Below are 27,495 nucleotides of genomic sequence, written 5' to 3' on the forward strand. Positions count from 1 at the left end.
CTGCGCCCTAGCTTCCAGGTGTTGACCTCAAGTTTAAATTACTAGAACTATTACTGGACCAAAGAAGAAAAATGACATTATTACTTATGGTGGGCTACCATCCATCCCAGCTAATAATCCATTTTCTCACGTACAGCACTTACACTTTAGCAGTGTGATGACATAAAATTTTATAACACACTCAAGTCATTACTATTAAAACATGAATGAGTACCACATTGAGTTTTAAACAAGAATTGTCTTCCATACAGCATGCTGTACAGAGAATAATATTGTTGGAAATGGCTCTTTCTGCAGGGTTATCCTCAAACGTTTTGTCTTCCTCCTCCTATTTTTCTGACCTTCACTTTATTAGCTTTAGGACTTTCAGCGCTTTACCACTGCTTATCAGCGCTAATGTGCATGTGCTTTCTCCCCTAAAATATGATATGATTGGTTCACACCTCTTTGGCATATTTAATTTACCTCTAAGTCCTTTGTAAAGTGGTATACCATATGCACTGGGGCAGTAAATTAAATGCTACTAGTGGGCCTGCAGCGCTGATTGTGCCACCCATAGAAGTAGCTTTTCAAACCTGTCTCAGACCTGCCACTGCAGTGTCTGTGCATGCAGTTTACTGACACATTGACTTGGCTTTTCAAACTACTTGCAATGGCTAAGTAACCCCTAGGGTGATTCCCTAGGTAGCCCTATTGGCAGGATGCCGTGCATGTAAAAGGTAGTACATGTACTCTTATTTTTATCATGTCCTAGTAGTGATAAAAGGCCCATCTTGTCTTTCACTACTGTGAGAGCTGCTCCTCTCATAGGATAGCATTGTGAATTCCATTATGTACTTTAAGTGGTAATTTCTGATCTGAAAGGTATAGTGTTGTAATGTTTGGTATGTTTGGAATTGTAGTGAGAAATCCTGCTGACTGGCGTACTTGGATTTTACGTTTAAGAAATGCCACTTTTAGAAAGTGTGCATTTTTCAGTGCTCATAACTCCATGTGCTGAGCAGCCTGTCTCCAATCCACGTCAAGGGCTGAGTGGCAGTTACACTATACTTTCAGACAGCCACAGCACAGAAAGGGCTTTGCGTGACAGGATATACATCTGCTTTCATCTGCATACTGATAGTCGTCCTGGGCTGGAAGATGGAAAAGATTATTCACAACTTACATGTCAATGGGTTGTGTCCTGCTTTCACACAAAGGGCTGATTTACCCCTACTGAAGTCTGCAGGGAGGGTTGGGTTGAAAGAGATCATTTGAAGTCACTACCTACATCGAAAACACTTATAAGTATAAGTATACTGGCTCTGACCCCATGTTTTCAGTGCACTTTTTGAACTGAGACTAAACCTCTGCCGGGAGGAATGCTGCGCTGCTCGAAGAACTCATCTGGACTTCTATTCTACTGTTGCTGTGCTGCCTGCTACTAGCTGAGTGGCCTAAAGGACTTACTGGCTTGCTTTTCTCTTTGTTGTCCTGTTGCCAGCTGCTCCCTGACCCTGTCCTACCAAGGCACTGGGGTGCTGAAGGAAGAGAAACTGCCACTTCAACCAGTGGCTTTGTTATATTCTGACCTGCTAGGCTGCTAGAGAGACCGCAACCTTGCAATTAGGACTCTTGTATGTTGGCCTGCCTGTCTGCAGCTCTCTGCCCTGTGCCCAGTGTTCTTAAAAGGCTTGCTGGTTTTCCCCACCTGTTCATTAACCTCTTCACTGCTAAGTTCCCCCACCCGGCTTAGCCTTTTTTGGCTATTTGGGGTAGTTTGCACTTAGGCCCCCATACCTTTTGGTGCACATGAGCTTTCCATGCCAAATCTGTATCCTTTTTTTCCAACACCCTTGTGATTCTAAAGGTGCCCAGGGTTTGTGGAAATAGGCAACACTTTTAAAAGGGAAAAAATACTCCAGAAAAAAAGTGTCTGTTTGTTTCCCTTGGCATCCACAACAGTTTGCTGTATTAAAGTCACCATCTTCCAAGCTTTCAGGAACATGCAGATCTGAATCAAAAACACTAATTTTGTACCACATTGTTTGCATTCTTCTGAGATGTAACCTATTTTCCCTATATTTTCGCCTCTGAACTCACCTCCAGTTTGTGGATAAACGCATGGGTGATCCAGAAAAGCTATACATTTGTGAAAAGTAGACATGAGTTCAAATTCAGCAAGGGGTCATATGTGAAGATTCCTCAAGATTTTCCCAGGGACAATGACTGTTGATTTTGTGTCAACATTTTCCTCTGTATCTTTTTGTCATGAAGGCAGATAAAAAAATTACATACATCATTATGTCCTTAGACCCTTCTTCTTACAGGGATATATAGGGTTTGTAGGCTCTTCAAGAACTCACGCTACCCAGAGCAATTAACTGAGCAGCACCACACAAAGGCTTTTCTTTGAGTACCAAGTACAGACCAATTCTTATAGGGAAATAGGCAGGCTGAAAAATGGGTATCAAGGAAACATATATTTCTGAAATGGGCACTAGATATAGAGTTTAGAAGCAGTGGTTATTTCTACATCTCTGAATTTGTAGGTACCCGCACTAGTGTGTGATTTGGAGGGTATTTTTGCATGTCATCTTTCTTATTCACTGGCTTACATTTGAAAGGCACAAATGCAGCAAAATTCAGTTGGTAATGACAAATATTCTACTACTCTATCCTCCTTCAAGTTGCTCGATAAAAATGGCATCTCACTTGTATGGGTAGGCCTAGTGCCTGTGACAGGAAGAAACAGCCCAAAATGCAACATGGACGCAGTCCATTTTTCCACCCAAAACTGAACCTCTTTTCGCAGTGTGGGGAGCTCTAAATTTTGGAGCCTAGCTCAGTTAGCACCTAGGGAAACCTAGCCAGCCTGCACATTTTTTCAAACTCTACACCTAGGGGTATCCTGGTTGGGCTGACTTGTGCGGCTCTCATCACAATTTTTTACTCAGAATCCCTTGCAAACCTAAAATCTTGACTAAAAAATCACATTTTCCTCATATTTCTGAGATGGAAAAGTCTGGAATCCATGGGAAGTCACAAACTTTCTTCCATGCAGCATTCCCCGAAGTCTCTCAATAAAAATGGTTCCTCACTTGTTTGGGTGGACCTAGTGCCCATAGCAACAAATGGCCCAAAACATACAACATGAGCATGGCACATTTTTCCATCAAACACTGCCCTCTTTTTCCAATGTGGGTAACTCTAGATTTTGGATCCTATCTCAGCCGACACCAAGGAAAGCATAGCCAATCTGTATATTTTTTTTTAACTGGACAGCTAGGGAATCCAGGATGGCATTTCTTTTGTGGATGCAGATAGGTTTTATGTACCAACAATGCCATTCAAACCTCCAACTTTGCCTGAAACCAAACATTTTTGTGATGGAACCTTCCAGAATAGCAGGAATCCACAAAGTTCCTCCAACCCAGCATTGCCACACCTGTGTCAATAACAAAACAGCCCCACTTTCTACTCAGAAATTTAAGGAAGATGTGTGACTTCAGGCAAATTTAGAGGTTTGCATGGCATTGTGGGCATTGTGGGTAAGAAAATAGTGTGAGGTGCATGTGAAGCACATCACCCTGTACTCCCTAAGCTGCCTAGTTTTCAGAAATGTTCGGGTCTGGTATGTTTTTCCAGGCAGCACCTTATCAACCCCAAAAAGTGCAGCCCTTCGCAATTATGAGTGGGACAATATTGGGAGGTACACAAGCTCTCCTGACCTATGAAATCAGCACCCAAAAGGATCAAATGTCCTCTTGCTTGCCATTGGGATGAGATGCTTTAGACCACAGGTAGTGCTGAAAGAATATTGCCCCCTTTAGTTGGGTTGGGGGTATACTCATCCCCATGGAGGAGGGGTACAATTGAAAAGGGGAAATTCTCCTCTTTCCAATGATACTTTTCCCATCTGCCTCGGGGATCTGGGGCTGAGATAACTCCACAAGCACTGAGGTAGAGACAGTAAAATGTGTTGATCAGCTCATTTTCCTTTTGGGTTCAGTGAAATGAGGTCAGCATGCTGTGTGTGCTGATCGCTATTTCACTGAAACAAAATAAATCACCTTGGGAGATGGGCAAGCTTTTCTCCATCAACTGAGGATGTATCTTTGAGGGGTGAATCCCTCTAGGGCCCACACCAGAGGGATTTTTAGTACCATGTGCACAGTTTTCCAGGAGCTGTCAGATGCACCCGAGCACTATTGCGTCAGATGGCTCCCAGCTTTGCAATGCACCAAATTGGTTAGGGAATCTCAGGGACATGAAAAGATTCCCTTGAGTGTTCTTTGGCCTCCTTAATCTTTTAGTGCATGATGAGTGCTTTTTATCCCTTAGTGCGTGATCAGCACTTTATTATCTTTTAGCACATGGTGAGTGTGTTAATCAGCATCTGCTTTATGAGGATTGCAGCAACGCCAGAGTGTTGTGGGCTTCCCCCACTGTGCTCCCCTGTGCAGAGGCTTCAATGGCTTTATTTGGTGGCTGCTCTGCACACTGGACCATTTTGTCTAGGAGTGATTGGGCTTGAAAACCAATTCTGTGAGGCCTTAATGCTGGGAACACAGGATTGCAGAGTCCTCACTTGCACTTGAGACATCAGCTTGTGTGTCTCACTCCAGCTGCCTCAGTCACCGGACAGGGAAGACACACTAGGTGCACCAAAACTCTGAACATCAAGTACCAGATAATGGCATGACTCTACCCGAAGTTGGTAGCCAAGGCTCCCTCCCCAGTGGCAGTTCATGATTTCCACCTTCCAAATCAGGCTGGTTGTCTCCCTTAGAGAGCCGCACTACACCCATAGGTGGCTGGTTGTAAGATTAAAATTACACCTATAACAAAGTGCAAGGATGCCCTGAACCTGGCAATCACCCACAGTTTATCCCTCAGCTCTGCAAGAAGAGTGGTCTGCGTGACCCGGGAGGTCTCCGGATGTGTGTTTGCTCCACATTGTAATGTTTGGCCCACTCCTGTCCTTGCTCTTCATCGCAACACAGCACATAATTGTAGCTGGATGTCCTAAGTTGTCTCCAAGATCACTCAAGATCATTGAATGGGCAACTTCACTTGCTAGCCAATTTGAAAATGATACTTTAAGTGCCACAGTATTCACACCAGGTGCTGTTTGGTAGAAGTGTCTCAGGTGGTCCTCAAGATTCCCTGGAAAATTTTGAAGGTGCTGCACATGCTTGTGCCTACAATCCAGACAAAGCTGTGGCGTAGGAACACCTATACTGGCTGTGGCATTAACATAGGGTAGACCCCCTTGTGCAGGGGGTGTGTGGCCCCATGCTGAGAAAATCACTTTACTTTGGACTGTATGCCATATGTAAGATGTGGGGCCAGAGGAAAGGCAATCTCTTAACGTGCACTGGCAGAGCGTCAACTGATGGGAGCCCCTTTTTGTGGGGAATGGATACATATGACCCCATCCATACATCTCCTTACCGGTGGGTCCAGCCAATCACAACACTTGCCTGAAAGGGAAACTGTAACCTCACCAAGCTGCCCTACAGCCAGCTGCCTGCACTGTGGTACATGGCACAGAGTGGCAGACAGCTGCGCTGTCTTAGATGTGCATGCAATGACCCCATGGCAGTGCAAGTTTGCGGTATCCCTGGGGGTATCTCAAGCATTGTAATTGTATGCTAATTCTTATTTGGCACACGGGGCACCTCTTTTAAGGTGTGCCATTGCGCTAACAGAGGGATTGGGCCCTAAGTATAGTATGATCCCAGAAATGCATGCACTCTCACTGCAGTAGTTTTGGAAATACTAAAGTGTCCCAGGGAGGCATAAAGCATTTGCACATGCTTGTAAAACCTCCAGCTGACATATCTGATAGTGAAGCAGGTAGTGCAGAGCAGCTACACAGGTGCTTCTTGTACCACAAGCATTTTTCAGATACTGAACATAAATTACACACAGAGGTTTCAGCAAAACTATGTGGGAGTGAAATTCACAAGTTCAGGTGCAGGGCAGTTCACCAAGGATTCTGGCTGTGCTGGGCAGCACCAGAATCAAATTGCAGGTTCGGCCTGAAGTCAATTACAGTGGGCCATTCCATTGTGTTATGCTTGCACAGGTGCCCTTATTGGTGTCCTTAGATTACACAAGCACCCTTGCCCGATGGTTGACAAGCCATGGTGACATGATTGCTTTTCTACTACCAAAGGATAGCTTCCTGCATAAAGATTACAATGTAGGTGTTCTTTATTTCAATGAGTACAGTGGAATACATCACACATTCAATACTGTTAAACACCAAGATATGTGCAGATGATCCTCATTGTTATACCTCCGTGGTTCCCAACCTTTTGACTTCTGTGGACCCCCACTTTATCATTACTGGAACCGAGGTACCCCAATTGAATCATTATTGGAATCAAGGGACTCACCACTGAGTCATTATTTGAAGCCAGGGACCCCAGCCAAAACATTGCTGATGGTTTGAAACACAAAACAATACAAGAAAATACAGAAACAAGTATTCATCAAACACATACACAAATTATACCACATGTTACTTAATTTGCAAACAAATAGAAATAAAAAAATAAAAATATATATTTTAATAGGAAGGTTGGAGCTTTTCTAAATTCAATTAAAACCACACATTGGGCCTCATTACGTGTTTTGGCAGTCTGACTGCCAGGCCACCGCAGTGGCATCAGCCAAAAGACCACCAAGTTAACAGTCGTACAGACTGCTGTATTGTGAGTTACATAGCCATGCCTGGCAAAATCGTAACACCGCCAGGACCCTAAAGGGTGGAAAAGAGGTGGGCAGATCACTTGCACTGCCAGCCCATAAACCAAAAGTCTTCTTGGCACAGCGATCTTCCGATATCTTTGCGAGCTGCGTTGGCCGGCAGTCCCCAAAGTAATACACAACACCAATTGTATAGATTTGAAAACAACACAGCTGACAGACATACACACACACAATATACCTACCGGACACACTATAAAACACACCCTTTGACACATCACAATCCTTTGCATCCTCCACACCAAACACAGAAGGCAGAGCAACATCAGAGCAAATCAAACCATAGATTAGACACCCCACCATTTCTCACAAAGCACATACTACGCATCCTCACATCATCCCCAACACACATATTTTCACCCTATAACACCATTTACTCCCTGTAACCCCCTCATCAAACAGCACCTACAATGTTTTTTTCCTCACTCCTTCACCAACACCATGGCACCACAATAATATCCCCGTTTCACAGATGACAAGTTAAGAGGCATGGTAGATAAAATCAAAGTAGAGCCAAATCTATTTAGAGCCCAAGTCCGGCAGACTACTATTCCAAGGACAATGGAAATGTGGCAAAAAATAGTTGACAGAATGAATTCTGTAGGCAGCTACCAACGCACCTCAGGAAGAGGGAAAGGTTTGTTCCATGTCCTCCAGGCACAAGCTGGAAGTCCACAAGACTGGCAGTGTTCGCCCACCTTCTCCCCCAAAGTGCATATCATGGGAAAAGAAGGTCTTGGCCATCCTACATCCTGAGGACTTGACAGGAATAGCTGGGGGAGTGGAGTTCACCAAAATGTATTAGCATGCATGCTTACTGATCACCTTTCACCACCTACAATGTCACCCCACTCAACAGTCCAGTGTCCACCTGTCCATAGACCCCTCTCTGGCCTTCGACATGACAGTAACACCCACCTGGGGGAACAATATCTCTGTATAGTGAGTGCAATACAGAGGTTGACAGCACTATAGCTCCCAGCAGGCACTGCTTTACTATCACCATTACCAGAACAGTGTAGCCTAATCCAAATTACCTCCTTTATCACCTCTACATTGGAGTGTACCTACCTGAGGGGACTTACACTGTACAGGGTGTGTGTAGGACAGGCAATGACAGTAATTAGAAGCTCAGCAAACACTGTTAATGTCACTCCACTTAGCCCACACTGTGTTCTCTGGTACCAGGATCATTCTCCTTCTACTCAGCCTTTGCCATGTAGTCACCTATGGGGATATCAATTGTATAGTGTGTGGATAGGACATGTATTGACAGTAATGATAAGGTCACTTCACTCAGCCCATACTGTGTTCTCTGCTATTGGGACCATTCTCTCTCTACTTAGTCTTTGTCATGTACTCATCTGTGGGGATATCCACTGTATAGAGTGTGGTTGGACAGGCAATGACAGTAATGATAAGGTCAGCAGGCATTGGTAATGTCACTCCATTCAGCCAATACTGTGTTCTCTGTTTCTAGGACCATTCTCCCTCTACTCAGCCTTTGCCATGTACTCATCAATGGGAATATCAACTTTATAGTGTGTGGGTAGGACAGGCAATGACAGTAATGATAAGTAATGATAAGGTCAGCAGCCACTGGAAATGTCATTCCACTCAGCCAATACTGTGTTCTCTGCTACTGGGGCCATTCTCCCTCTACTCAACCTTTGCCATGTACTTACCTATGGGGATATCAACTGTATAGCGTGTGTGTAGGAAAGACAGTGGCAGTAGTGATAAGGTCAGCAGGCACTGGTAATGTCATTCCACTCAACCAATACTGAGTTCTTTGCAACTAGGACCATTCTCCCTCTACTCAGCCTTTGTCATGTGCTCACCTATTGGTATATAAACTGTATAGTGTGTAGATAGGAGAGGCAATGCCAAGGTTGGCAGGTACTGTCTACTCAATGCATGGTGTAATATAACTGTCAACTCATTGCTTGGTGTAACATCACTGTAAATCCCAGGAGGAACAGTCCCTCCAACTCCAATACCCAGAACACTGTCCACATTGACATTGTACTGCTGTCTGTCAAGTCACGTATGCAGGTTACCTACCTGGAAGGAACCAACATGCAGATCATGGTACACTCTGTGATGTGCTTAATCAACTAGATCATCTAGTAATTTTGGCAGGAAGGACAGCCCAACCTATGTGCCCAATGAATGAAGGACATCTCAAAGGCACAAAAATGCATCATCTAAATTCTTGTGGCAGAATACATATTCACAATTCACTGCCCACATGATGGTAACTAATATATACTACAACAGGGATCTGGGTCTGCCTGCATAACAGTCTACTAGGTCTTAAGATGACCTAAGCCACATCATGCACAGCCACTGTCTTGAATGCACTGCTAGAAAGATAGGAGTCTATGAACAGACATCCTGTAGCAAGATACTCAGACATCCTGTAGCAAGTTGACTTGAAATGGAATTGGTATGTTGCCAAAATGTCAAGTATATACATTTGATAGCTAGTATGCCACTCCCCATAAGGGAAAATGCAAAGCCAATGTGTAAATGACCTTACTCAAATTTCACTACAAACTGTTGGAGATACATGCCACAATACAACCTGTAACATTCTGTCTCTCACTTCAACAGGTCTACCTGTCTCTGGGTACACAGACACCATTCAAGAGACTGCTACTCCCCCTGTGGATGAAGCCCTCAGTGGGGATTCCATTCCTGGATTTGTGGACATTGAGGACGACGCTTGCCCATCTGGGGAACCTGGTCAGATGACACCTGCCAGCCTCACCACCCTGACCACATTGACTCCTCCACACCTAGTTGCATCAACATCTCAGGTAACAAGTCACCCCAAACCTGTGTCCCGAAGACAAAATCAACAATCTTGTGCACCCAGTCCAGGTACCTGAGACACATCTAGACAACTCTGACACTGATGGACCTGGACCCAGTGGCAGGGGCCACACTGTGTGAAGGGTACAGGCATGTGGGGGTAGGGTGTAGGGGAGGGATGGTGTGGGCCAGCAGCATGAGGCTGCGGAGGGTGGGTTTGACCAGGACACCATCACCCAAGTTTTGGGAGCCTACAAACAATGCCAAGGAGTGATGTTCCTGGTACTCACTGAACTCAGAGAGATCAAGCAGCTGCAGAGGGATTATCACCATGAGATATTGCAACAGTGAGAGACCCACAAAGCCTCCTTGACCTCCCTAACAGGGGTTCTGAGGGACATGAACACTACCCTGAGCAGAGATCGAGAACAACACAAGACCCCTTCCATTGGCCTAGTAACATCAGTCCCTTCGACAACTGTGGCAGCCAGTGGAAGAGAGGTCCTACCAGGGGAAGGACCTGCCTCAGGCACCCCTGTCTCTGGAGCTGAAGAACCCACCCCACACACTGGAACGTTCACCCAAACATCTAGGAGGTGCAGATGCCAAGACCTCAAACACTGCTGGGAAGTGGCCTCTTCCTGATGGCACCATTTTGTGTACCATAGAATACCAATGTTGACTGTTCTTCAAGCAATATCTATTTTCTAGGATAGTAGGACATTGGACTTTGGATTTCAAATGTTGTGGCTGCAATTATAATGATTACATCCACCATGACTGAGCCCTTCACATTTTTGGCTTATTTGACAATTTGAAATTCACGTGATGCAAATGATGTCCTCTTAAGATGATAATGGAAGAAGGCATATGTCACAGGCAGTGTCATCCTGAGAATGACTAGCAACATAACAATACAAGTGGTCCCTCACACCAAAATGTTTACTTACATTATACAGCCCATAGGCTGCAAAAATGTCTGGACTGTCATTGCCAAGAGTGAGAAAACATTGTTGCTTCTGGCTACACATCTCAAAGTGTCATCCCCTGGCCACAGAAGAAAGGGCCATGTCAGACTCTGTCCAGTAGCATAGGCAAACAGATTGGTGGATGTTGTCACCAGCTTGGCCCTTATCACATACCAAACCCAGGCCCATCCAACTTAATATACCCCATGACACAAACAGAGGACAGTACAACAGTCCCTAGTCAGAGGCCCACCCTGTTACAATAGGTAGGCATTTAGTGGCATGCTACACACCTATGTCAGTGTTGTGGCACAGACGCTATGGCCTGCAATGAGAAAAAACATCAACAGCTACAGGGAATACAGGATCATTATCAACAAAATGAAGGGAGAATGGAGGGATTGCACAGGATGACATGTTACACAGTCACATGATCACACAGATGAAACCATTGATCCAACATACTATGGCACACATGCCTATTCAGATAACTGCCCTCTCAATGTCCAGGCAGCCTGGGCATGGAACTCACACAACCCAAATTTGCAACAAACAGTACCTGGATCAATTCTATGTTCCCTTCACATGTTGGACCAGCTACAGCAACTGCCAATGACACAGCTCTGAAATGCTTACATGAGGATGGCATGGTGAAGGGACCTGGAAAGATCAGTGACATACAAGGGGTTCAGGCAGGCAAAAGCATAGATGAGATACAAAAGTAATTTTAAACTTCTAATTTTTCTCTTACAGTGCAATGTTACTGCCCCCAAACAAAGGAGATCATCAAGAGAGGCACTTCTTCAAGTCTGATACAGCCAGCAAACCTGGCCTGTATGGTGCATAGCATGAGATGTCCTATCTCAAGGTGACAGAGATATCCTTCTCCACAAATCCTGACCCCTACAGTTCCCCATGCAGACACATGCTTACACTCAAATGAAGTACTGATTGATAAGATCTGCCCGCATGTCTCCAGCTTCCTCCTCATCACTGTCATCCTCACTTAGTCATTCTCACTCAGTGGCACTGCCAGCTCCCCTCATCAGGGATGTGTGGGATGTTCCTCCTCAGGGCAAGGAACTGTAGCATACAGCAGGCCACAATGATCTTACACACTTTTTGCAGGTGAGTAAAGGAGAGCTCCACCTGATTTGTCTAATCTTGCCTTCTGGAGCCAAAAATCCCACTTCAAAACATGGCGTGTTCTTCCATGTGCTTCGTTGAAGCTGACTTCCCCTGGCACATTTGGGTTCCTAACTGGTGTCAACAACCAGGGATGGTTTGGGTAGGCACAATCCCCTGCGAGGAAATACAACATGCATGCAACTATCAGTCCAGAGCAACGTCTCACTAGCAGCAGACATAGCATACAAACACACATGACATATGTTACTTACCAACCAGCTAGGCCCTCTCTGGAAGCAGTCGTGTAATCAGCTGGGGAATTACACTGTTCCGCATGATGTAGGCATCATGGACTGAACCCGGGTACTGGGCACAGACCTGCAACATATAGAGGTCCGCCAAACACACTACTTGGACATTGAAGGAATGGAAGTTCTTCCTGTGCCAATAGACCTGTCCATTCCCATGGGGTAGAACAAGGGCTGCATGGGTACCATCAATGGCTCCCTCACATGTGAGATAATTGCGAATCGATAGAACTCTGCATTCACATGGGCAACATCCTCACAATGAGGAAAACAAATGTAGCTGTCCTGGTGTTTCAACATTGCTGAGAGAAACTCCTTCAACTCCAAACTGTACATAGGCTGGAACATCCCAGCAGATAGGGCCACTGTGTTTTGGAAAGACTCTATGGACAGGAAGTGCAATACTGACATGACTTGTACTATGGGTAGTATGCTATATGGATGACGTATGGCTGGCATCAGATCTAGCTCCAACTAACAACATAGATCCATGATTGTCTGCCTATCTAGGCAGTAGATCTAAATGACATGTCTGTTCTCCATGGTCTGCACATCTGCTAGTGGATAGTGTACATGAGGTTGTCTATTACTTCTCCTCCCAGGGCAACTATGTTGGCCAAAATGAAAGAAAGGTTGTAACTCAATGTCTCCCTAGCAAATTACATACTACATGTCAGATATAAATGTGTCATTTTATGTGAGTCACTGTAAACATGATACACAACACACACCAGGGCTAAAACTTGCACATTGGAAAATGTTAACGTCTTCCTTATCTACATATGTGTACAATTCCGCTATCTGAACTCCAATCTTATGTCCAAATTACTCCATGAACTGCCTTTGATTCAATGCCCCAAATCCTGGATTATACATTGGGGAGATGGTGATGGCTGTACCCCTAACAATGTTGTCCCATTTGCAGGACCACATATCAGATAACGAAAACAATTGATCTACATGACAGGACAAGGCTAGCACTCAATATTCACCTGGACATCATTTTTATAATTGTTGTACATCAAAACGTATTGTGTAATTGCATTACATGTCTCTAAAATGGCAGCAGTTTGACCCACTTCACTGGACATTAGGAACCGCCCTTGGCCACCGACAGCAGTTGTCATGGTGGTAGGCAGATGTAACAGCGGTGGACACTCCCATAGGAAAACACTGCTGCCTGTGGTGGGCTTGCGCCTTAGGCAGTGTCAGCTGGGGGTGACGGTCGCATACGTAGCAGACATGACCGCCATCTTCTGCTGAATCCCTCACTTGACTCCTGACACTGGTGCCAGCAGGACCTCTACAACCTGAGCTGCTGTGTACTGCCTCTGCGAGCAAACATGCTGTGTCCTACAGGTGGTAGGGCCTCTGCCTTCTCACCTAAAGAGCTGGAGAAGCTGGTGGAGGAGGCTCTACCCCTGTGTGGACAGCTCTATGGTGCACCAGAGGAACAGGTAAGTGCACCATGTGCACACATTTCTCTGTGCCTCTACTTATCTTAGCTGTAGTCATCCTAGACTAAAGCCCCATTTGTATTATTGTGTCTGCCAAACCCTGTAGGTGCTGCCAGTGTGCATTAATGGTTGAGCCAATGGCCGTGTATCTATGTCAAATGACAGGTTTGTAATCCTGAGACAATGTGGTGAGTGTGCATTCAGTGTTCCCTGTACCAACTTGTGTCTGATGCACATGGCTAGGTGATGTGTTGTGACAGCCATCCCCAGTGTAATCTTGCCACAAGATGTTTATTATGTGTAGTCACATATGGTTGCATGACGGCAGGAGGGGTAATTGTATGTTGTATGTGGTTTTGGCCACCATTTGTCCTCTTTCTGTGTTTGCACACTTATCTCTGTCCACATATTGCCTTGTTGGACTGTTGTTCTGATGCCAGGTAAAGACTCTCAATGCCCCTCAGCTCTGCACATAGGCAACAGATGTAAAATGGCTTCAGGCTACATGATGTACTGTGATGCATGTGGTGCATGTGCTGCATGTGTTATTTTGGACATGGTGTATTGTGTTGGTATGTCTGCTCTGCCTGCAGAGAAGGAGGCCTGTATATTATCACTCACTCTAAAACTGGACATTGGGACACTGTGTCCACTCCCCATATCCCTGTACAGCATGTGATGGTGCCAAATCAGGCCTCACTGCCAATATGCAGCAACTTGAGCAATTGTACACTGATTATTATGGGAATTGCATTGTGGGCAGGGTCATAATCTGTGAGTGAGGTACTCATGTCATCTCTGACAATGTGTGTCACATAGCCTTGACAGATCCCTTGATCCCGCAGCCCTGTTGTCTCTTTCATCCAGCTCTGATGTGTCCAGTGCAGACCCCTTTTATTTTGGACATTGCACATCTGCAGGCAGTGTGCTATTGAGTGATGTGCCTTGATATTGGACTCTGTGGATATGGTTATGAGGCAGAATATGTACAATGCATGGCCAGATTTCTCTTTCAGTACTATAGGTTTTGTGGACACACATCTGTGGATATGTGTACCTTAATGTTGATGTGACACACAGACTACCACCACCAGAAGTAGCAGGTGTCTGCATTGGTATCCACACATGGACAGACTTGCCTCTTTATGTGCTCAACATGTCACTCCTTTTAATGTGGTCAAAGCACAATGCGTCTGTATGGAGGCTTGCTGTGATATGTGAGGAATGTACGCAGCGAAAGACATTTAGAGATAGTGGATGTTTTTGTGCATTGTTTGTAGTGTTCTTTACCTGTCACTTGCCACCTTGTGTGATGTGTTCCATTGTGCTCCTGGTCAATGTCATGTGATTAGCTCATGTCCCACAAAAGTCACTGTTTCTCTACCTGGTCAGTGCAGGGTCTGAGATGGAGTGTGTAGTGCACCCTATTGGAGAGTGTTTGCAGTCATGTCCCTGTGTCCAATGCATGCAATGTGCCACAGGTGGATAAGATGGTCAGGAAAAGATGTCATTAGCTAGGTGCACTGACATTTTGTATGGGACTTGTGGACATAATATTCTGTCTTGTTATTTGAATCCATGTAGGTCAATGCCCATCAGAAGAAGGGGATTTGGAGAGCCCTTGCCAAGAAGGTGCCTACCCTGGGTGTCCACAGCTGGTGGAGCACCCACTGTCAGAAGAGGTGGGAGGACATGACACCCTGGACCCAGAAGACAGCAGAGGCCCAGCTGGAGATATCCTCTCAATAAGAGGGGTACCTGTCGGACCATGGCCCCCCTAGTGCCCATTTTTGCCGGTGGACGACCCAGAGTTGGGTGGACGTTTGAGGGCAGCATAGCAGCCTCAAGGGGGGGAGTACATGGAAAAATCGTGTTTGAACCTTTGGCAGGTGATTGAGTGAGGGACAGACTGCTCCCCCTGACAATGTGACTTGTGGCATGCGGCATGTGGCATGTGGCATGTGTCACATATCTTCTGGGATCAAGTTGGTGTAGACAGGCCATTTGTTTCCGATTGGTGTGCTCATCCATTTGGAGCTGGGACCCAGGACTAAACTATGGTGGACCCTCAGTCGAATTGCCCAGCATGGAGCATTTATGACTGTGATTAGAGTTCAAATATTCTGTTTTAACTTCCCTGGTGGTCATTCATTTTCACCAACAGATCACTCCTGGCAAATGTTATAGTCCAAAGGTAAGTAGGATAATGATCACGGTACTATCTCAATTGTCTGGGGATATGTGAAGGTTGACATCTGTAAACCAGGTACACGTTTTCTTTGTTGTATTTTGGATGCTGGTGCCTCAGAGCAGTCTGTGATACATGGATGTCTATCATATACGTGACATGACTTACATGGCAAAATCCTGGCAGCTGTAGCATACTTCTTTTCCTTGGTAAGTGGGGAATGTGCATTGTCATGGTTGATGGTTGATGTGTCATCAGTGTAGCAAACATACCTTGTGCCTACGTGTCTGCCTGTGCTCCATTCCCATTAGGATACATATCTATGCAGTAGATGTATGGCATGTGCTAGCATTGCAGATCGCATGATGTTAAAAAACTCTAATATATATGTTAATGGGGTCCTGTTGTCGTTATGATACATCTGCCACCATCTGCAATGGTTTTTCAGATCCTGTGATGCCCCAAACAGGACTGTGTCACCATCATATGTAGTCAGACAGAAACATTCATGTCTCATAGTATGTCATTAGTCATGTGTAACTGCAGAAGCTATAATGGACATGACAGATAGGGCAGGGTGTTGATCCTTTGTACCCTTGTGGTATGATGGCTCTAGGTCCACAGCACTTGTGTGCTGTTTGGGAATTGTGCCCTGACTATATGGACGCATCATGGATTGGCTTGCAATGATGTTCGGATCACATGTGTTTGGGGTCATAGATTCAAATCATATCAAATCAAATTTTATTGTCAGTTCATCTAGTTAATGAAAACAATTGCACCTGTACACAGTAAAATAGTAAAATCAAAACATCACTATTAGAAGGAAATAGAACCATAACAAATAAAAACATGTAGTTGTGCCCTGTTGGAAACAGATGGCATTGGTACTGGGGTGTTGTATTAGCATCCAGGCTGAAGGCTTGTTAGAGAATCTTGTTGCCAGCCGAGGGTGTATTGGCCAGGGCGTGCTCCACATTGTCCAGATATCTCACTGTGTGAGCGTTCAGTTTTTGGTTGGTGGAGTTAAGGCAGATTGCTGATGCATGCCTGCATGTGCGGACCCCCAGCTGGATCCACAGTGGTCTCAGGAGCCTGCACCGCTCCACCAGGATTCTAGAGCACAGGCAGAGAACATGGGGCACCATTTCAGGTGTTAGCCCACACGGCCGGCAAAGCCCATCCTTTGGTGGTCGTCGCCATGGCCGCTCATGTATTCCTACAGGAAGGACCCCCAAGTGGTGGAGCAAGAACTTCCTCTTGGTGCTGTAGGTTAGAGTTTTACTCAAATATGACTGATGTGCTAAGGCCTTGTAGTTGTTCAGAACTAGCCAGTTGAACAATTGCCTGTAGATACCTACTACTTTGGCATTCAAGACCTTTGTGTCCTCTTCCCAGAGTGCAATGCTACTGTAGGCTAATGTTGGAATCATCTTAGCAATTGTTACTTCTAGCAGTGCGCTGAGTGAGTACTTCTTCAGTTTTGTCAACAGAGTTTGTAGTCCCCTGGAGTGCACACAGCCCTTCTGCCTTATTTCTTCTTTATCTCTGAAAAAGGAGCCATGGTGATCAAACAAAAGGCCTAGATACTTATAAGTTGTTGTTTCATCAAGCGTGCTTCCACTCAGCCCCCAGGTTGTTGCCCCCTTCAGGGGTCTCTTGCCAATTATCATGATTTTGTTTTTTTTGTGATTAATTAGTAGCTCGTTCTCGAGGGCTTTCAGGAGGCATTGTATGCCTACCTTTGTTCTACTGAGCAGTACAACGTCTTCTGCATATAGCAGGTTTGACAGTTGCTTCTTTCCCAACTGTGGTGTGGGAGTTAACCGAAGATAGCTCGATTGAAAAGTCTGCCATGAAGAGATTTGAAAGCGTGGGGGCAAAGACACAGCCCTGTTTTAGGCCTTTAGTCATTGGGATCTTCCTGGATAGGTTTGACCCATAGCCCAGTTTAATCATGACCCATGTGCTGGTGTACAGGGTCTTCTTAGTTTTAAGCAGTTGCTGTGGGATTTGCCAGCTATTAAGTTTCGCCCAGAGTCTGTTTTGGTTGACTCTGCCAAAGGCTGCTTTGAAGTCGATGAAGCAGAGATAAAGTGGGAGCTTTGTAGCCTTTGAGAGATCCAATATGAGGGATAGTGCCATGATGTTAATGTCTGTGCCTGAATTACAGGTGAACCCTGTTTGGCTTGTGGGGAATACAGATTTTGTACTAGCCCAGTCAACTAGATGCTCCAGGAGAGCGCTAGCATGGTACTTTGCATCGTTGTCTATAAGTCAGATGAGGAGGTAGTTGCTACGGTTTCACTTATCACCATCTTTGTATATTGGGGAGATTATGGATCCCCTCTATGGTTCTCGGATTGGATCCCTGGACAGGGCGTGGTTGAAGAGGGGGACCATGGCTGTGGCCCACTTGGATGGGTCCAGTTTGTAGATGACCTGAGGAACTCTGTTTGGGTCAGGGGCTCCGGTCTTTCTTCATTTGCTTATTAGCCACTGGATAACTGCACAGGAGCTGGCTGGGTTGGCCTGCCTGGTCCACTGATGGTTACTTGTTCCTCAACACCTTTGGTTTGCTGGAAGTGTAATTTCAGATATGATGCCCCGTCTGCCTCTGAGATGTAGGAATCAGAGATTGAGCCTTGATGGTTTTTCAGGGCATTTACAGTACTCTAGAATTGGCTTGTGTTCCTGTGTTTTATGTCCCAGATTAGTTTGGTCCAGACTTTTTCTGTTTACAACCTCCTGAGCTCCTGTGCTGCCTGTTTCAGCTTTCCTTTTGTTTGTTTCAGTTTGATGAGGAGACACGCCGGACAGACGGAGTGCTTGATTGACTTTCCTCTTTAGCTGTTTTAATACAATGCAAGGGGTGAGGCTTCTTTGTGGCTCTTTGTGGTTGGCCCCTGGTGGCAGCAGCGTTACTTGCTGTCCATTTGTTTCTTTTCAGAGGAAATGATTGGTGTCTGAAGAGAGCTTCTTGCAGCTTGCCTTTAGGACTGTCAAGATAAATCCCCATGCCTCCTTTCACAGGGCCAAATCTCCCTTCCTTGGTTGCGGAAAGGACGGCATAGGAATAGCCCTGGATGAGATTGCTTCCAGGGCCCAAGTTTCCTGCAAGGTGATGATCAAAAAGCCTTGGAGATAGGTCAGCGTGTCAGGGTTGCGCAGCTTGTCCTTCAGCCCGTGAATGTTCCAGGAGCAGAGCTTTAAGGGGTGACTGTCAGAGACCTCCTTGCTCCCTGGGACAGAGATTCAGTAGGTAGTTTGCATCTGTTTGAGGATGACAGTTACCCACCACCAGTCACCTCTCTCGTGGTGGTCCTTCTGGTTCGGCTCTTGCTGTGTGGCCGGTCGCATCTTGTGGAGTTTGGTCCCAAGGGCGGGTCTCGTGCTCCCCAAGGAACCATGTGGGGGGGCTGCAGACGATTTCCTTTTGTCTTCCTGTCCACTTCTTCGTGGCCTGAGAGGATATGGATAGCCGGGGTCTTCTACCCCTTCAAGGATGATTCACCACTTCTTAAAGACTTTGTTTTATTTGAGAACAGCCCCTTCCAGCGTGTCGGACTGCCAGATGTCTTTGGTTGATTTGTTGGCTTTCCCAGGCCCTGGCTCTATGAATTTTACAGATTCAAACATGTCTGAGGTGATGTAGGCAAGTCCTGGAGTTTGCCCAAGAAGTTTTAGTATATTACCCCAGTTGAAGATGTCCATTTTCCCAAGTGATCGGTATTCTTGGTGGAATAGAGTTGTATGGCACTGCCCCTCCCGTGGGGAGTTCTCAGTGGGGCTGACTGTTGTATTAGCGTTTTTAACCTCCGTAAGTGGAAATAGCAGGGTGTAAGGATTGTCTGTGGGGTGATATGAGGAGGTTCTGTGGGATACAGGTCTGGTTATTCACCTAACCAGAGGTAGAGTGTCTGGTTGAAAGACTGTTATGTGCCACCTTGCATCTTTGTTCAAGGGAAGCTGTTCTGACTCCTGTGCCTGTGGCAGAACTTTCTTAGGTGAAGTTGGCGAGTGTTCTTCTCTCTGGGGTTTGGTTCCGTACCACCCATCACCTCTTGACTGTCATAGGGTATCCACTGCCTTGTGAGGAGTTATTCCCTGAACCTGTGCTGTGAGAGGGGGTGGTTTTCCCTTGGCTTTGGGCAGCCTCAGGGCTGCTCCTCCTCCCCCATTGATCCTTTAGCTCAGTGAGGTTTGCTGTGAGTGGCTCTGATTCATGCTCTGCATGGAAAGGTGCCACCGGAACGGTTTCATTGTAGGTTGCTGAGAAGTTGCTCCCCGTGTTGCATCCATGGGCTGTCTGATTAATTGTCAGGTAGGATTGTAGCCATGCAGCTCTGGGGTAGTTTTTGTTATGTGATCTCCGCTTCTGAGTTCTTATGGACTTCTTTTTCTTCCTTGTTCTCTAGGCTGGCATGTGGTATCGCCAGCACTCATGGTGCCTGTGATTGGCTCTGTTAACAGGGTGCTTGATGGAGCTCCTCTCCACACCCTGGTGGTTTTTGGGGATTTCCTCAGAGGGGAGAGGTCCTGATTGTTTGACGCTGCTATTCCAGAAGGAGTGTCCTTGTTTTCAAGCTTGCTCTCATACTTGTCATGAGCAGTGTTGGGCTCTCCTTGTGGTTGTGTGGGCATGAGTGCTCCCTTCCTGTCTTTCAGCTCTTTTTTTACACCCCCAGGTATGCTTGGCAGCTGGCTTAGTTTGTCTAGAGTTGCAGAACAGCAGCATCTTCGGAGCGAGATCGTTTGTTGCCTTGTGCGTCCTCCTGATGAGGCTATTGAGATCATTGATATGCTAATCTATGCCAGCCACAATGGTTGCTACTGAGCCCAATAGCTTTACTTGTACGTCCATCTTGGCTGAGTGATAGCTGAGTGTTCAGCCATTGACTGAATGGTTCTGGGGAGTGCTGGCCATGCACTGTCTCTTGCCAGCCCGGGAGATCCTCTATTACTACCAAGTGGGGAACAACTTTTTCCTTACTGTTCCACTGACTGAAGTGGGATTAGTACATTTTACCCCTTCTGAGTCCAACGCATTCCCTAATGTTGCACAGACTAAAGTGGGAATAGTATATGTATCATTCCTAGAAATGTATAGTTCTGTTTACCTGTGTATTTTTAAATATTTTTTAAGTAGTAATGTTTGTAATAGATAATATATCTTTAGTAAAATATTTGTTTTATATTGTTTACTTATTATGTGTAATTAATTTGGCATGTTTTAAAAAAATGTTCATCTATATTTGTTACAGTTATTAATTTATTGTGTGTGAATAGATAGATAGATAGAAAGGTAGATAAACAGATAGATTAATATTTAATCTACTTGTTATATTATTAAATTCAAAATAGTAAATTATAATATGCATTTAAATTATTATTTTAACAATAGTTTTACATTATATTTGTGTAAATAAACATACACACATACATATCTCTGTGTGTTTGTTTGTTTAAATATGTATATACAGTATTTACATGTATTTTTGTATTTAAATATATTTAATTTGCATTATATTACTGTGACATGTTAATATATTTAATGTCTACCATTTTTAACTATATATATCTTTAAAAAATGATACTTTGACTATATGTTTTGATATCAATGTAAAACGATATTTAAAAAAATATTTTTGTACTTAAAATTATACGAATAGGAAAGCAACACTTTTCTACACAATATTTTTGCATAGCAGTATTTAGGTTTTTTATATTTTGTCAGTAAACCCATGTTACGTTATCCAAAGGTCGGCAGGCAGAATTGTATACATCTGAACAAATCTCATACATGTTAGTGTTTATTGTCCAAAATTAACCTTTGGGGATGCACAGGACTTGTACGGTCAATGTCTGCAACAATGCAACACAGACAATACTGATGTCCAATAAATAAAGGAACAAGGATTGCCAATGTATAACGTACGTAGGGTAGTCATGTACATGTAAAGAAAAGAGTGAGGCATGGGATGTTGCTATACCTTGCTGAGTGTGGTCTGTGAGATGTTTAGGTGCAGAGATCCATGAAAATCTGCTGGTCTCATGAAATTTTGTAGTAGTGAGTTATTTTAACTAGTGCGGCAATGTGCCCACCTGGCACATGTTTTGGCTCATCATATGTATGTACACATCAGCCTGCCTTAACAATGTGTATCATTGAGGCATTCACATAAGTCCTTTAATTCATTACAACCAGAAGGGTTACATAGACAATTGCTATTCATATTTACTGTGCTACACTTTACCACAGTGTATGTATTCTACAATCACAATTGAATACATCATGAGATGTCTTGTAGGTGGACTGATCCTTACCCAGCCAGAGAGGTGGATAGCTTCAAGGATCCCAATATCAACAGTGATTGTCATCTTGAACGCTTATTACATAGTGCAAGGATTATGTGTGATATTTGGTGCTTTGTGCAATTCCATGTTCGGTGTGAATCGCTTTCACCAAAAAAATATGTAACAAAGATTTGGACAGAAATGTCGATGTTAATTGTTGGCTATGCAGTTGCCTCTGACTAATGTCAAGGTAGATATAATTGCTATCACTGATGGGCAACATGATCAATGGCCTGACCGAAGAGCAATGCCCACAATGGCATGGTCTGCAAACATATGTGGTAGTGGATTCATAGGTGAACATGGCTGGGGATGAGAACCCTAACAAATGCATTTTAGATGCACAGATCTACTGTTGTAGCTTACATTGCATTCCTAGTCCGATGTGCATGGCTACTAGGCCTGGGCAAAAAACTAAGCTCCTCTGATGGAGTTTGCGAAATTTGGCAAATCAGGTTTCTGTGGAGATGCAGCGTTACCGTTAGAGTATGCACACCACAACACAGCAGACTATTTCCCCACCTGGCGATCACTTTATGTCATTTCACGTGTGTGGGAATCAAGATGAGAGACTTCTAGGCACTTGCGAGCACAAATTAGATTTTGTACCTCACTCAAGAATTAGTGCTGTGCCAGAACCTTCCAGCACGTCTTTTGTGACGTAGGTGAGTGTGAGTGAGCGCGATTGACTGTGGCTGCAACCTGACGGAGCTCAAGCATCTAAAAGACAACTTTGAGTTAAAAATCTCCTTGTTAGAAATAGGGTATTTGGTGGGGAGTCAGGTTAACCCCTGTCAAAGCAAGGATCCTCACTCTAGTCGAGTAAAGGAGAATCACCCTCAGGTAACCCCCACTCATCCACTAGGTAGCTTAGCGCGAGCAGGCAGGCATAACTTCAGAAGCAATGTGTAAAGTATTTGTACCAACACACACAGTAACTGAGTGAAAATACTACAAAATGACACAACACAGGTTGACAACAAAACAACACAAATCCGACATACACAAGTAAAGTTATGAATTTTAAAAAGAATATGGTGGTCATTATGACCTCAGTGGTGAGTGGTAATGTGGTGGCAATACCGCCAACAGGCTGCGGTATACCGCCACATTATGAGAGTCTCAAGTGGGTGGCTTGCCCACTGCTTGGTCCTGGGGAGTGCCAAGCCACAGTCTCTCAAGTGGATGCTTTCTTCCACCGGATCTTGAGGGGGTCTTGTGCCCAGTGTGCTTCATCCTGGCAAGGAGGGGCTGAGTGGATGCCTTCTTCCACTAGTTCTGGAGGGGGGCTTGTGCCCAGTGTGCTTCATCCTGGCAAGGAGGGGCTGAGTTGATGCCTTCTTCCACTGGTTCTGGAGGGGGCCTTGTGCCCAGTGTGCTTCATCCTGGATGGGGAAAGGTTGCAGTCTTTCACCTGTGTGTCACACCAACAGGTGTTGCAGGGGCCAGGACACACTGCAGCCCATGTATTCACCACTACACACTGCTCGCCGGTGGTGATGGCAGCTCAATGGATGCCAATTGCGCTGCAGGTGGCACTGTTGTCAGTGGTGGTGGTAGCCTCCAGGCCTTCACCTGCAGCCTTGGACGGCTGCCCACTGGGGCTCCTGCTGTTGGCAGTGGTGTTGCTGGCGGCAGTGCAGGTGGCGGTGCTGGCCGCGGTGCAGGTGGTGGTGCTGTCAGTGGTGGTGGTAGCCTCCAGGCCTTCACCTGCAGCCTCAGACGGCTGAAATGCCATGGCTGGTGTTGTGTGCCCCTTCCTGCCCTTGGCAGATGGTGGTACCTCCTTGCTTCTGCCAGCTGGTGTCTTTTTATTGCCCTTGCTGGCTGTTGGTGCCTCCTTCCCCTTGCTGGCTGGTGTCCCCTTCTTGCCCTTGCTAGATGGCAGACCCTTCTTGGCCTTGGCAGGTGGTGCTGGCACACTGGCTGGGCTGACGGGTGCCTCCTTGGAGCCTCTCACACCTGCAGTTGCTGAAGAAATCACAGTAGTCGTGGACTGTGTGGCTGAGGTGCTGGGCTGGGTTCTTGCCACCCTGGCCTGAGAAGAAAGACGGGGGAGGGGTAGGGAATAGGTCAATGTTGGCAAGGAAAAGCTTCTGAAGGACACTGGGGCGGGAAGAGGGAGATGGTTTGGGTGTGGAGGAAGAGGGAGTGGTTGTAGGAGGTGTCAGTCTACTGTGTTTGGGAGCAGGTTCATGGGATGGATGCTGTTGTGATGTGGATGGCTGTTGGGTGTCTGAGTGCTTGCGTTTGTGTACTTTGGGAGGAGGGGTCACAGACACAGTGTGAGAGGACACAGGGGACATGTGCATGGATGTGGGGTTGGTGACTGCCAGTGAGGGGCGTGTAGTGATATGCATGCTGGTGATGAAGGTAGTGGATGCGGATGTAGTGCATGCAGGTGTGAGTGGAGACGCTACTGGGAAGGAGGTGGACAACAAGGATGAGGAGGACACAGTGGAGGCAGTGGATGTTGGTGTGTCTGCATGTGGATGATGCTTGTGTGAGTGCCTGTGTGAGATGATGTGTTTGCCTGAGTCACTTCTGTGTGCTGATTTGGGTGATTGCTGGTCTGAAGGTGTACTTGGGATAGGCTGGGGTTGAGGGGATTGGGACTGGGTAGAGGAAGTTGGAGGGGGGAGGCTGGAGACAGGGTCAATAGCTGCCATCAGGGAGTTGGCCAGAGCCTGGAATGCTCTCTGTTTGGCCGCCACGCCAGAGTGATTGCCCTCCAGGTATGCATTTGTTTATTGCAAATGCCCAGCTACTCCCTGGATGGCATTCAGTATGGTTGACTGCCCAAAAGAGAGGGATCTCAGGAGGTCAACAGCCTCCTCACTGAGGGCAGCAGGGCTGACTGGGGCAGGGCCTGAGGTGTCTGGGGCAAAGGAGATGCCCACCCTCCTGGGTGAGCGGGCACATGAAACACGCTGAGGGGCTGCTGGGAGGGCAGTGCTGGTACGGGGGTGGCGGCTGTACCTGTAGTTGGGGTGGGCACAGAGGTGTCTGCCACTACCAGGGAGCTTCCATCGGAGGAGGTGTCGCTGTTGGTATTGTCCCCTCCTGTCTCCGTCATGGTGCTCCCCTCACCCTCTGTCCCACTGGTGCCCTCACTGTCGGTGGATTTGGCCTCCAGGCCCATGTGGGATGCAGCTCCCTCCGTCGCCGATGCCATTAGCTGCTCACCTGAAATCCAGAGGACCCTGCCCAGTAGTAGATGCCCACTAACATTATTGGGCTTGAACATACCCTGTCATGTTCGCCCTGGCCTAGGGGCACTCACAGCCCACATCCCCTACCCAGGTAATACCTTAACATGTGCAACGTCATGATTAAGAATCTGTACTCACCCCCTTGTGGCTGTTGTGATGCCTTCAAGCGCCCATCCGACTCCGGATAGGCCACTGCCAGGATGCAGAACATCAGAGGGGGTCAGGGTACAACGGGCACCCGTTCCTCATTGGGAGACCAGCCCCAGCTGGGTCTCCGCCGTCTTCCTTGCTCAGCGGTGCAGGTCCTCCCACCGTTGAAGGTCAGGTAGCAAGTGAGTGAACAGACAGAAAATGGCAGTCACATCCACGGCGGTGCATACCATCACCATCAGCGTACATCGCCATTGGCTCCTGGAACACATAGGCCCCACTGATAACCAATGCGGTGTTGCACGGCGGTCGTCGACCGCAACGGTGCACAACACCAGCAGAATTACCTAATTTCCACTTGTCCCTCCTCACAGGCCAGGCAGCCGCCATTTCAGGTGGGCACAGGCGATGGCACCTAACTGCGTCACAGCAGTAATTGGCACATCAACTGACTTACGAGTCCACATACTGTTTATGTAAAGCAAAAATTGCATATTATTGTTGAAATATGTTTGAATATGACCTTCTGCTAATCGTTTTTCACCCTAGAGTTCAACCATTGAGGATGAATAGGAGATGGAGACAGCAGTCTATGCATGGATTTTCAGTTCTTGTCTCCCAACTTCACCTTTCAAGGACCCAGGAACTGGATAGCGCACCACTTGGCAAGGCAGGAGTCTGAGCAGCGAGTCCAGGTGCTGGCAGGGGAAGTATTTGATGGTCCTGAGGCTTTAACAACAGGAGACAAGCTCAGTTCAAGCCCTTGGAGATTCTTCTCAAGCAGGAATGCACAACAAAGTCCAGCCTTTGTCCCCTTTCACAGGCAGAAGCAGTAACTGCAGGAGCACTTCTCCTCAGCTCTTCAGCTCTTCTCCTTGGCAGAGGTTCCTCTTGATTCCAGAAGTGATCTAATCTTCAGGGGTTGTGGGGGGTCTTCTTACACCCCTTTCTGTCTTTGAAGTAGGCCTACTTCAAAGAGAAGTCTCTGTTGTTTTCAAGATCGTGCCTTGCCCAGGCCAGGCCCTAGGCTCACACCCGGGGGTTGGAGACAGCATTGTGTGAGGGCAGTCACAGCCATTTCAGGTGTGAGTGACAACTCCTTCCCTCCCTCCTAGCACAGATGGCTCATCAGGATATGAAGGCTACACCACAGCTCCCTTTGTTTCACTGTCTAGAGAGAGGTGCAAAGAGCCCAACTGTCAAAATGACCCAGACAGGTAATCCACAAACAAGCAGAGTCACAGAATGGTTTAAGCAAGAAAATGCCTACTTTCTAAAAGTGGCATTTTCAAACACACAATCTAAAAACCAACTTCATTAAAAGATGTATCTTTAAATTGTGAGTTCACAGACCCCAAACTCCATATTTCCATCTGCTCCCAAAGGTAATCTGCGCTTTAATAATATTGAAAGGCATCCCCCATGTTAACCTGTGAGAGAGATAGGTCTTGCATCAGTGAAAACCAAATTTGGCAGTATTTCACTGTCAGGACATGTGACACATAAGTACATGTTCCACCTTTAATATATACTACACCCTGCCCAGGGGGCTAACTAGGGCCTGCATTAGGGGAGTCTTAAATGTATAAAAAGGGAAGGTTTTGGCCTGGCAAGTGGGTACACTTGTCAAGTTGAATTGGCAGTTTAAAATTGCACACACAGACACTACAGTGGCAGGTCTGAGCCATGTTTACAGGGCTACTAATGTAGGTGGCACAACCAGAGCTGCATGCCCACTAATAGCATTTGATTTACAGGCCCAGGTCACCTCTAATGCATGTTACTAGGGACTTACTAGTAGATCAAATGTGTCTATCATGGAAAGCCAATCAACAATACAATTTACACAGAGAGCATATGCACTTTAGCACTAGTTAGCAGTGTTAAAGTGCCCAGAGTCTAAAAGCCAACAATAAGTCAGAGAAAATAGGAAGAAGGAGGCAAAAAGATTGGAGATGACCCTGCAAAAGGAAAAAAGTCCTACACTCCTATAATAGACCTTTGTGTTTGAGATTTGACAAGTAAGTCCAAAACACTTGTATAAGCGTGTTGTACAACTTCTTTGTTTGATAGAGGGCATGCTTCAGGATTTATCTGTACTTTCATTTGATTTTTTAAATGTATTGTGGTGGGTGGCCTACATTTGGGGCC

Source organism: Pleurodeles waltl, chromosome 8, assembly GCF_031143425.1.
Source record: "Pleurodeles waltl isolate 20211129_DDA chromosome 8, aPleWal1.hap1.20221129, whole genome shotgun sequence".
Classification (NCBI taxonomy): domain Eukaryota; kingdom Metazoa; phylum Chordata; class Amphibia; order Caudata; family Salamandridae; genus Pleurodeles; species Pleurodeles waltl.